This window comes from Mauremys reevesii, linkage group 12, assembly GCF_016161935.1.
Source record: "Mauremys reevesii isolate NIE-2019 linkage group 12, ASM1616193v1, whole genome shotgun sequence".
Classification (NCBI taxonomy): domain Eukaryota; kingdom Metazoa; phylum Chordata; order Testudines; family Geoemydidae; genus Mauremys; species Mauremys reevesii.
Genome location: NC_052634.1, coordinates 27,380,118 through 27,392,829, shown reverse-complemented (window position 1 = coordinate 27,392,829; position 12,712 = coordinate 27,380,118). Strand labels below are relative to the sequence as shown.

Genomic DNA, 12,712 nt, shown 5'->3' with positions numbered 1-12,712 from the left:
CCCCCGCACGATGGAGGGTGGTGACATCAGTGGACAAAGTACCTTGGCGTCAGCCTGGGGAAGCTAGAGGAGTTAGGCCAGTCGCCTTTTGAATGCTTCTGGCTTGGCCTCCTCTGCCCTTGGAGATTGGCCTATGGCGGCCGGCTCTTCTGCGTGACTTGCCAAAGGAGGGAGTGAGGCGGGAATGGGGCAAAAGAGGAAAGTCGAGCTGAGGAAGGCAGGGCAGAAGCTAAGCGCCTCAGTGCGGCTAAGTGGGGTTAGTAGAGCGTCACCAGTCGTTCTGCAAAGCCTGGGGAGGTGCGGTTGGCTGCTGGGAGGTAGAATCCTGTGCCTGCCTCTTGGCTTCCCAGGGGTGGCTACTTGCAGCCCAGGAGAAGAAGTGGGGTTCAGGGTGGAAGGAAAAGAAGCAGTGGTGAGTCCTAGTGGGCGGCTTTCTGGCAAGATGGTTTTCTGGTTTAGGCTTGGGAGGAGCCTGCGAGCTGTGGGTGGAGTTGTTCCAGTGAGAACTGCTGCTCTCGTCTCGCAGACCTGGGGGCACCAGTGACAGCTTGGGAGGGGGCAGGTGCTGGCTTGAGTGACTGGGATTTAGGGAAACCCAGCCTGCCCCTCTGGGCCAAGTCCACTGTTTGTCTCCTGTGTTGTGACATCCAGATTTAAATCTTCCCAGCATGTGCTGTGGCTTGTGTATTAAGCCTTCCTGGTGGGCCTGGCTGTTGCCAAAGTAGCTCAGCTGGGAGTGTGTTAGATTGAAGATCTGAAGGTTTCTGGTTTGATGCCAGGCTTTAGCACCCCCCTCACCCTGAGCAAGTCGTGCTGGGCTTTCTTCTGGGTGTGCAGCTGTGCCTTCAACTCACCAGTTCTCCTAATTTCAGAGGCAAGACCTGCAGAGGGCGTGTGGGGTCATGTCCCCACCTGGGTTAGCTATCGCCTGCTACATCACCTGGTGCTGCCAGCACAGCAAGGAGGAGCCTGGGGCAGCCAACGGAAAGGGGAGGCACGTCCGGCTCTTCAGCAGCAATTTGGCCCACTCAGTCCCTCTCGGAGGGAAGGACTTGCTGCCAAAAATGGTAGAGCTGCCATCGATTGTGGATTTTTTTTTAATTTATTTTTTTTGCCACTTGGGGCAGGAAAAACTCTGGATCTGGCCCTGCTCCGTGGAAAACAAGTTGTTAAATCCCAGATGAGTGGAGTTACCGTATTGTCCCGAGTATAGGCCGCACTTTTCCCCCCTAATTTAAGTCTTTAAATTAGGGGTGCGGCCTATAATCGGGATCTTGAAAAAAAACAACAATAAAAATACTTCAAATCCCAGCCGCGGCCGGGAATCAGAGGGCTCTGGGCTGCCCGTCGCAGCGGGGAGCCCAGAGCCCTTTAAATCCCAGCCGCGGCAGGGAATCAGAGGGCTCTGGGCTGCCCGCCGCGGTGCGGAGCCCAGAGCCCTTTAAATCCCAGCCGCGGCCGGGAATCAGAGGGCTCTGGGCTGCCCGCCGCGGTGCGGAGCCCAGAGCCCTTTAAATCCCAGCCGCGGCTGGGAATCAGAGGGCTCTGGGCTGCCCGCCGCGGCGGGGAGCCCAGAGCCCTTTAAATCCCAGCTGCGGCCGGGACTCAGAGGGCTCTGGGCTGCCCCAGCCGTGTCCCTGCCTCCCCCGCCGCCTGGCTCCGACCCCGGCCGCTCCCCCGCCGCCCAGCCCCGGCCCCGCGTACCCGCCTCCGCCGGCCCTGGCCTCGCGCCGCCCGGCTCCAGCCCCGGCCACGTCCCAGCCGCCTGGCTCCGGCCCGGCGGTGTCCCGCCCACCCGGCCCCAGGCCCCGTACCTGCCTCCGCCGGCCACGTCCCCGCCTCCCCTGCCGCCCGGCTCCACCCCGTCCGCGTCCCCGCCTCCCCCGCCGCCCGGCTCCAGCCCCGTGTACCTGCCTCCGCCGGCCCCGGCCTCAGGGCCGCCCAGAGGGGGGGGCAAAGGGGGCAATTTGCCCCCGGCCCCACGAGAGTTTTTCGGGGCCTCCGGAGCGGTGTCCTTCACTCGCTCTGGGGGGCCCGGAAAACTCTTGCGGGGCCGGGCGCAGGAGCTTCTTCTGCTCCTGGTCTTCGCCTGCGGGGGGGGGTCCTTCCGCTCCGGGGTGGAAGGACCCCCCCACTGGCGAGTTACCTCCCAAGCAGGACCCGCTGCCGAAGTGCAGCCCGGTCTTCGGCGGTAGTTCGGCGGCGGGGGGCCCTTCCGTTCCAGGACCCGCCGCCGAAGTGCCCCGAAGACCCGTGGCGGGGCCTCCCGCCACCGAATTACCGCCGAAGACCGGGCTGCACTTCAGCGGCGGGTCCCGCTTTGGCGGTAATTCAGCGGCGGGGGCGCCCCGCGGCGGGTCTTCGGGACACTTCGGCGGCAGGTCCCGGAATGGAAGGGGCCCCCCCTGCCGAAGACCCGGGCCTCGGAATTCTCTGGGCGGCCCTGCCTGGCCTCGCGCTGCCCGGCGCCGGCCCTGGCCGCGCGTCCCCCCCGCCCGGCGCCGCATCGCCCGTCCCCATCCCCGCGTCCCCCGCCGCCCGGCTCCGGCCCCGCATCCCTTCCCGGCCGCCCTACTCTGGCCGGCCAGCTACCTGGCTCTGGCCGTCTGGCTCCCGCCACATCCTCCAGCTCTGGGCTCCGGCCGCGTGACTCCTGCTCCGGCCCAGCATCCCGGGGCTCCTGGCTCCAGCCGCGGCCGGACTGTAGTGCCGCCAGCCACATCCAGGCAGCGCAGTAACGGGGCAGGGAGGGGGTGTTGGAGAGAGGGCAGGGGAGTTCGGGGTGGGGGTGGATAGGAGTTGGGGGGGTCAGAGGGCAGGGAACAGGGAGATTGAATAGGGGCAAGGGTCCTGGTGGGGCAGTTAGAAAGGATCAGGGGATGGATGGGGCGGTGGGAGGCAGTCAGGGGCAAGGGTTCCAGGGGCTGTCAGGGGACAGAGAGAAGGGGTGGTTGGATGGGGCAGGGGTCCCTGGGGTGGGGGGAGGTGTCAAGGAACGCGGGGGGTTGGATGGGGCAGGAGTTCGGGGGGGGCCATGATTCCTAACCCTAAGAACATTTGCTAATGTTGTTGATTGTTGTGCAGGGGAGAGGGTGAGAACTGTTCCCATCAGTCTCCTTGTTGTCCATTCCTTTTCCCTTCCTTATTTACAGTATAACTACAAAATAGTTTTCAATATTTCTGAGTATATAACATATGCAATGGATAATACGGAGTCTGTTTGGGCAATGGTCACATTGGGGAAGAAAACTACTAGAGCCTCACCCGGGATAGTGATTGGGGTGTGCTATAGACCGCCGGGATCTACCCTAGAGACGGATAGAGAGCTCTTTAATGTTTTTAAGGAGGTAAACACTAATAGGAACTGCTTGATCATGGGGGATTTTAACTTCCCGGATATAGATTGGGAAACAAATGCTAGTAACAATAATAGGGCTCAGCTTTTCCTAGACGTGATAGCTGATGAATTCCTTCATCAAGTGATTGCTGAACCGACGAGGGGATGCCATTTTAGATCTGGTTTTGGTGAGCAACGAGGACCTTGTTGAGGAAATAGTTGTAGGGGACAACCTTGGCTGAGTGATCATGAGCTAATTCGTTTCAAAATAAATGAGAGGATAATCAATAGTGCATCAGAGACTAGGGTTTATGATTTCAAAAGGGCTAACTTTACTAAACTAAGGCGACTAGTTAGGAAGTAGACTGGCCTAACATATTTAGGGATCTAAGGGCAGATGACGCCTGGGGTTACTTCAGGTTGAAGTTGCAGGAGATGTCAGAGGCATGTATCCCAAGAAAGGGAAAACGGCTCGTAGGTAGCAGTTTTAGACCGAGCTGGATGAGCAAGCGTCTCAGAGGGTCATTAAGAAAAACAGAAAGCGTACAAGGACTGGAAAATGGGAGGGATCAGCAAAGAAACCTACCTTATTGAGGTCAGAGGGTGTAGGGAAGCAGTGAGAAAGGCAAAACGACGGGTGGAGATGGACTTAGCGAAGGGATTAAAACCAATAGCAAAAGGTTTTTTAGCCATATAAATAGGAAGAAAACCAAGAAAGAAGAAGTGGGACCGCTTAAAACTTTGAACGGAGTGGAGATTAGGGATAATCTTGGAATGGCACAATATCTGAACGAATATTTTGCCTCGGTCTTCAATGAGGCTAATGAAGGGCTAAGGAATAGTGATACAGGGACCGATGGGAATGAGGATATGGGGTAGACATTATGGTATCGGAGGTGAAAGCCAAACTTGAACAGCTTAACGGAAGTAAATCGGGGGCCGGATAATCTTCATCCTAGAATATTAAGGAACTAGCGAGTGATATTGCTAGCCCGTTAGCGATGATTTTTAATAAATCTCTAAATTCGGGATTGTACCGTTGGACTGGAGATTAGCTAATGTAGTTCCTATATTCAAGAAGGAAAAAAGTGACCGGGTAACTACAGGCCTGTTAGTTTAACATCTGTAGTATGCAAAGTCATGGAAAAATTTTAAAAGAGAGAGTGGTTACGGAGCAGGAGGCCGATGGCAACTGGGATAGTTTACAGCATGGATTTACGAAAGGTAGATCGTGCCAAACCAACCTGATCTCCTTCTTTGAGAAAGTAACAGATTTTTTAGACAAGGGAAATGCAGTGGATCTAATATATCTAGATTTCAGTAAGGCGTTTGATACGGTACCGCATGAGGAATTACTGGTTAAATTGGAAAGGATGGGGATTGAAATGAAAATCCAGAGGTGGATAAGGAGCTGGTTAAAGGGAGACTGCAGAGGGTAGTATTGGGGGAACTGTCAGGTTGGAGGGGGTCACTAGTGGAGTTCCTCAAGGTTCAGTTTTGGGTCCAATTTTATTCAATCTATTTATTGCTGACCTGGGAACCAAGAGTAGGAGTGGGCTGATAAAGTTTATGGACGACACCAAGTTGGGAGGTATTGCCAATTCGGAAAAGGATCGGGATATCCTCCAGGAGATTTGGATGACCTTGTAAGCTGGAGTATTAGTAACAGGATGAAATTCAATAGTGAGAAGTGTAAGGTTATGCATTTAGGGATGACTAACAAGAATTTTAGTTATAAGCTAGGGACGCACCAGTTGCAAGTAACGGAGGAGGAGAAGGACCTAGGAGTCCTGGTTGATCGTAGGATGACCATGAGCAGGCAATGTGATGTGGCCGTTAAGAAAGCAAATGCGGTATTGGGATGCATTAGGCGAGGTATTTCTAGTAGGGATAAGGAAGTGCTAGTCCCGTTATATAAGGCGTTGGTGAGACCTCATTTGGAGTATTGTGTGCAGTTTTGGTCTCCCATGTTTAAGAAGGATGAATTCAAACTGGAACAGGTACAAAGAAGGGCCACTAGAATGGTCCGAGGAATGGAAGGCCTGTCATATGAAAGGAGACTTGAGGAGCTCGGTTTGTTTTCCTTAACCAAAAGAAGGATAAGAGGAGATATGACTACACTCTTTAAATATATCAGAGGGATAAATACCAGGGAAGGAGAGGACGTATTTCAGCTCAGTGCTAATGTGGACACGAGGACAAACGGATATAAATTGTCAGTTAGGAAATTTAGGCTAGAAATTAGACGAAGGTTTCTAACTATCAGGAGTGCAATACTGGAACAGCCTACCGAGGGAAACAGTGGGGGCGAAGGACCTCCATGACTTTAAGACTAAGCTAGATAAGTTTATGGAGGAGATGGTATGATAGGATACCGGGCTTAGTCAATAGGTTAATTAAGTGCCACACTGGTAAATAGTACAATGGGTCAATGATATGTTATTCTTAACCTTTTTCCAGAGGGTCTGGCTGGAGAGTCTTGCCCGCATGCTCGGGGTTCAGCTGACCGCCATATTTGGGGTCGGGAAGGACTTTTCCTCCAGGGTAGATTGGCTGTGGCCCTGGTGGTTTGTCGCCTTCCTCCGAAGCGGGGGGCCGGGGTCGCTTGCTAATGGAGTGGGGAGATCGGCTAATGTGGCCTGCATCTTGCAGGAGGTCAGACTAGATGATCATATTGGTCCCTTCTGATCTATGATTCTATGATTCTATGAAAAGCAGGACTACCAAAAGTGTTAAAAGTGTTAAAAATACTGGTCCATGTCTTCCTATTCATTAAATAAAATACTGTTTTACTGTTCTACTAATGTGTATATTTTCTTTAAGTTAAAAAAAGTTAAAAAATTTATTTTTTTTAAAATAGCACCAAACTTTAAGGGTGCGGCTTATAATCAGGAGCGGCCTATACTCGGAACAATACGGTATATCAGTTCTCAGCCTGAGTCCTTGGGTCTTAATCCTGAGGCTATGTCGGGTTCCTCCAGTGGGGGTGTGGAGCAGCCGTTCGTTTTCCTGTTCGCACTCCTCTGTGGTGTGAAAATCGGGGAGGGGAGGCAGAAGCCCCACTTCCCTCCCGAAATGACGCCCAGTGGGGGAAGCCAGGACAGCAGGGTGGGGCGGCAAGTGGTGGCCAGACTCTCACCGCCAGGGTCTAGCCTAGCTCAGGGTCCAGCTCAACTTCCTCCCCGCACCACTGGTCCCCAGTCCCCTTCCACCACCAGGTCAACCCGGGCACTAGGGCAGGAACAGGGTGAGGCAGCAAGTCAAGCTGAGCAAGGCAGGCAAAAGCGAGTCTTGTCTTCATGGGCCGCTCCCAATGACATCCTTTTTGTGTGCAACTGCTGCAAAAATATCTCAGGCAGAGAAGCAACAGGCCAAAATATTACCACACAGCTGCCAAAGTAGCTCAGTTAGGAGAGCGTTAGACTGAAGATCTAAAGGTCCCTGGTTCAATCCCAGGCTTTGGTAGGTTCTTTCATCCCTCTTTGCCCAGTGGTGGCTTGTTTTCTGGGAGCACAGTGGTCCCTGCACCCAAGGTGAGTCCCTGAGCTTGGGCTCTGCAGTAGGAAAAGATATTGTGGGCTTCAGCTCCTAATTGGCTGGCCTGACATTTAACAATGAGGGACAGGAGCTGTCTCTCCTAAGTGAGTTATTGGTGGACCCAATATGGCAGGAAGAGAGTGCTAGAGGGGGTGCTGGGCAGTGACAGGCAGGTAGAGAGGATGAAAACTCTTCTGTGCAGCTGAGGGAGGGCAGTACCAGGGAAGGGGCATGTGTGAAAGTGGCCATGTGGAAGGGATTCGGGGGCCCAGGAGGAGGCGCTTGACATTCATTGCCTTGGAGCAGCTGGGCTTGGACATGGTGGGTGTTCAGGAAATGCACATTAACAACTCTAGGGTAGCTTGATGGGCAGAGGGTGATTGGAGAAAGGGCCCATCTCTCTGGTCCTCCAGGCCAGGGAAGAATGATGGGGTTGGAGTCTTGTTCTTCACATTCATGGTGCGAGTACAGAAGGGGCTGGAGCTCCCACCAGGGAGGGCATTACTGGTGGCTTTGTGCTCCATGGCACTGGTTATGGCTATATTAGTGTTTATGGTCCCCAGTTAAGGCATGAAAGGAAAGTTCTGCGAAGGAACTGGCTCCCTTCTTCTAGACCACACGGTGTTTGGTGTTGGGGGGGATTTCAATTGTTGCACCGGCCTGAGGACTGCTGGTCCTGTTTTCTCGACCGTCAGAGGAAACTCTTCTATGATGAGCACTACCTGGTGCAGGTCTATAGCGAGGTTGGCTTAGAGGACGTGTTTCTCCACAGTGGAACCAGTGGCGGGTGGGCAGTAGCCTCCTATTCCTCTGACCCGAGCTCACACCAGCCACAGAGGGGATACACCTTTCTGAGGGGACAGGCCAGGAGTCGCATTGACCGGATTTCCGTGAAGGAGAGCACATCGACAGCCCAGTGCAGGGTGGTGCCAATGGACTGTTCGGATCACGCAGCTCTCACCGTGTGCTCAATGTGGGCAATTCCCTGACCCATGGCAGAGGATATTGGAAGCTGAACATCCAGAGCTTGCAAGATAAAGGAGCAGGGGGGCGAGGCCTGGTGGTGTTGGCAGAACGGGAAAGCATCAGAGGGTTCTGTGGTTACCAGGGGGATTGGTGGGAGTCGGTGAGGGAGGAGTTGGCGGCTTTGTTCCGGCGGCTGGGGAAACACCACAACATTAAAGAAACCAACAGTGCAAAGTCCTGCAGTGTCACCTGTGGGATTTCCACAAGAGCAACCAGGCAGGGGAGCCAGTCAGCGTGTGACTGTACGATCGGATCAAGCGACAGCAGCCTGAGTTCCAGGAGATGAGGCTGCAGTTGGCTGATATGAGCGGGAGCACCGAGTGAAGGGAGGAGCAGACTCTCCTGACATTTTTCCGGCCTGCAGGGAACGGAGACAAAGCAGGGGGATGCAGGGACTCAGGGCAGGACCCATGGATCCGGTAGTGCAGGACCACAGTCGCTGGAGGAGGAGAGAGAGTCCTGCGAGAGGAAGCCGCTGGTGAGAAGCAATAAGTGCAGAGTGCAAACCAGCCAAGAGTCACAGGGGTCTAGAAAATGAAACAGCAGCAGGTCCCATGGTGTAATGAGCAGCACTCAGGACTTTGAATCCTGGAATCTGAGTTCAAATCTTAGTGGGACCTCGTGGCGATACATTGCTTTGCTACAAAGCACTGGAGCTCAATGTGTTTGGCTACCTTCTCTCAGGTAGAGAGTGAGGTTTTTCCCTCCTGCTGGGTGACTGATCCCCACTGCAGATAGGTCTTTGGTCTGGCTGGTTCAATGGGCCGCTATAGGTTGGGGTCCTAGAACTTAACAGTCTGGCTAGAGATTCCTGTGGATTGATCATATGGTTGTTTCTTGCTGCTTCACCTGATGTCCACAACTTTGGTCCCTGCAGCTGTCACACTCTTCCTCTTGCCCACAAGGCATTTAAAGGAAGGAGGGCCAGGGTCAGGCTTCACAGTCAGGGCTAGGCAGGAGGGAGGCAGAGTCCCAGGCTGGAGCCCAACACACCTCTCCTCCTCTGGGCACCTGGGGTGTTGTTCCCCCCTGTTCAGGCCCCCCTGGGGCCCTGCACTTCACACAGCTCTCCCTGATTTCAGCTGTTAGTGAGGGATCCTCACTGCTGGCGCAGACTGGGCAGTTTGTTGCATGAGAGACACTGTCCCAAAGCAGGACTAATGCTTAGAGCTGGTTACCAGTGATTTCAGACCTGTTGGTCTGCAGCAAGACTCTCCATTGAGTCTTAACCAGCTCTGTTATTACACAGGGAAGAACAAAAGGGTCAAATGGTGCCTGGAAGCCTTAAGAAGAATCCACCCCACCAAGTACAACACTTGTCGCTACCTGCTCTCAGCTCCACTGAGACTATTTTGGGGTCACCCGTCGCCTGTATCAACCTAGGAGTCTCAGAGAATCCTAATTAACAGGTGCTCCAGTGGCGCAATTGGTTAGCGCACAGTACTTATAGGGCAGTGCTGAAAGGAGCTATGCTGAGGTTGTGAGTTCAAACCTCACCTGGAGCACTGGTTTTCATTAACCAAGTAGTGTCACCCCCTCATTTGGCCTGTGGAATGTAGAATTCAAGCCCTGGGGACCCTCAGGAGGGGGCTAATAAAAAATCCCCCCTTCACTTATTACCTCCTCTCCAGGTCAGAATCTACAATCCTTTCTCCCCCCCCAGCCCCTGTGCCAGGATCCCTCAAGCAGAGCCTGGAGTCCTGCCCCTGGCATCTGTACTATTGACACAGACTAAGTGACAGGGACAAAACACTCAAATCCCACCTGGTGCGGGGAGCCAGGTTTGCTCTTCAAATTCTGTCCTTGGTACATTTCCAGGCCTGGGAATGTCCCACAACAGCATTGAATGGGAAGCTGCCTGCAGAACAGTGACACTGCATAGAGCTCCTGTGGAGGAGGGGTGGGAATTAGTAACATTTTGAGGATCGTTTGGGAAATGAGCCTTTGCTGACAAGGTTTGTCTCTGTTCATATTTCACCTTCAGGTGTTATGTTGAGGGATCTTTAGTATATTTTTGTGAGGTTAATAACTATCTCCTCAACTTTATTTACTCAACTTAAAAATTGGTCACTTGATTTTTGCATCTCCCTGTGAAAATACAACTGACACGTGTGGCTTTCTACAGGGGGTCAAGATGTTAAAGTTAAGGAATTCAGTCTCTGTACTTCTGGGGGGGGTGTTGCTTTTTTACAGCTGCCTCACTGCCAGGCACACTGGGCTGTTAGCTGCACCCACTGTCCTTGCCAGGGGCCCCTGCTGAACCCTGGGCGGCTGCACTGCAGTGCTGGGGTGACTCTGCAGGTAGAGAAGCTGCTGTGGAGCAATGTAGAGCAGGTGCAGGAAGGAGACAGGGTCACTATTCACATTCTGAACTGCACAGTTTTCCAAATTTGGGACTAGATTCATAGATTCATAGACTTAAGGTCAGAAGGGACCATTATGATCATCTAGTCTGACCTCCTGCACAACGCAGGCCGCACAATCTCACCCACCCACTCCTGTAACAAACCCCTAACTATGTCTGAGTTATTGAAGTCCTCAAATAGTGGCTTAAAGACCTCAAGGTTCAGGGAATCCTCCAGCAAGTGACCCGAGTCCCATGCCACAGAGGAAGTCGAATGTCCGAGAACAATTCTAGGGGAAGGTGAACGCAGAGCAATGACACTGGAGATGCCCAGACCTCCAATAGGGGCAATGTGGAAATTAATAATGGGAAGATCATTTGTGAAATTAGTCGTCACTGACAAGATTTGTCTCTGTTCCTATTTCACGCTATGGTGTTAGTTAGAGGAATCAGTACAGATATTAATTAAACACTTAATTTTATTTAATCAAGCCAAAAACTTAGTATCACTTATTTTTTCTCTGTCCTAGCAAGAATGAATTGAATTTTGTGACTTTCTGGAAAGTGCAGCGAGATTAAATGTGGGAAATTCAGTCTCTGTGTTTGTGAGCTGATGTTTTCCTCTCACAGATCAGTGCCTGCATTGAAATACCAAGAGGGATCTAAGGGCTGGTGTACTCTGGGCACTGAACTGGCAAAGTGATGTCTCCCAGGGTGTGACCCCCCCACAAACCCATATAGTTAAGGTGACCTAAGCCCGGGTTAGATAGTGCTAAAGAAATGGAAAAATTGTTCTGTCCATGCAGCTATTACAGGGATGGGAAAATCCCTCCAGTCACTGTCTACTCCAAAGTGCTATAGCAGTGCCACAGCAGCGTTTTAAGTGTGGACAGAGTGAAACTAGATTTATCTCCAGTTCACACTATGGATGCTCAGGCACTAAGACTACAATAATAACAACAACAACTGCACTTGCGTAGTTGGCAGGATTTGAACCTGCGCAGGGAGACCCCAATGGATTTCTAGTCCATCGCCTTAACCACTCGGCCACAACTACTTGACATGTGTGCATTTCACTGCATGATGATTTTGTTCTCACTGAATTGTCACTTCAAATTGTTTGCTCAGACCAGCTTCCCCAGCACACTCACGGCTGCGCATCAGTGTAAGTGTGTCCTTGGGTGAACAGCGAGAATTCCTGCCCATTTCCCTTCCGGCTGGAGCAGCATGAGAGTGTGTTTGTGTGAACGACATTGCTGTAGATTGTTGTTCATTCCCCACTCTGACAATTCAGACAGTCCCTTTCCTAGTCAAATCTCCAGCACATCGTTCCAATAGCAGGGGGCAGGATTTCTCTGGGGCACTGAAATTTTTCAGAGGGCTGGCGCGTGAACTCAGCCTTGCATTCCACCCTTGATGTTTCATGGACTAACAACAGCAGCAGAAAGAAAGAGCCGAGCCAATATCTCCCTGGCAGGGATGCAGGTGCCATGACCCCTCTGTCTGACCATCGCCATTGCAGGAGAGAAGGGTTCACTGGCATCGAATGCCCTGGCTCAGACCAGAGACACAGGGAGGTTTTGCTGTTTATGGATCTGTGCAAAGGAAATTTTGTCTCTGTGTGAAACTGAGGTCGGAAATGAAACGTCCACATGGTGGCCCAATGCTCTAGGGAATGTGGGTGAAGGACTCGGGCTGGGAAATGATTTAACAGGGGTTTGTATTTATTGCCCTGATTAAAATCTATGGCTAAAAGGCAGCCACTGTTGTTAGTACTTGTACCTGTGTAGGGACACCCCAGTGGGTGTCAAGTCCATTGTCTTCACTGGGGCAGTCGATTATTTTATCAAGATACAAATTTCTTGGTCAAGGCCTGGACGCCAGAGAAAACAATACACTGCTAATAAGAAGAAGTACATCAAAAGATTTTGCAGCCACCATGGGCATAACTATGATGTGTCGTGTTTCACTCTTTATACCTGGCACCACCTCCTTTCCCTTTAGCCTTGTAGTTGACCAAGGGCAAAGCTGAACATCTCCTCAGATACCAGGGAGTGTTTGTGTCCATTCCTGCGAGCTACACAGGGGTTTGATGTTGCTGTTTCAGTCCTCTGGCTCTGCCGGGATAAGGAACAATTCAGGCTGTCACTGAACTGAAGGAGGAAGATCAGTTTGTGACAGGGAGAGGGACGCCTCCTCTTAAAGGGGTTTGTCTGACTGGCAGTCCTGGTCCCCAGGTCTCGCCCGTGGGGCTCCAGCAGTTTTGGGAGCGGGTCACTCCATTGGCCCCACCTGCCACCCCCAGGCGCTCCCCCCCAGGGGCCCTGGCTGTGCAGCGGAGCTGAGCAGCGTCTGCCTGCTCGCTCCAGTGGCTGCCGGCCCCTCCCAGAGTCTGCATGCCCTCCTTCCCCACCCCCCAGCCCGCAAACTCCCTCCCACAACCTGCACCCCTCCTGCACACACCCTCC

At 52.7% G+C, this 12,712-nt stretch overlaps 2 non-coding genes across 2 annotated transcripts; one reads left to right on the top strand and one right to left on the bottom strand.

The window, feature by feature from the left end:
* The first annotated feature begins 9,311 nt into the window (after window positions 1-9,311).
* TRNAI-UAU lies at window positions 9,312-9,405 on the top strand. Its single transcript has 2 exons — window positions 9,312-9,349; window positions 9,370-9,405. It is a non-coding gene; the product is annotated as a tRNA-Ile (tRNA).
* A 1,814-nt stretch (window positions 9,406-11,219) lies between these two features.
* Window positions 11,220-11,301, bottom strand: TRNAS-AGA. The gene has a single exon. It is a non-coding gene; the product is annotated as a tRNA-Ser (tRNA).
* Window positions 11,302-12,712: the final 1,411 nt, after the last annotated feature.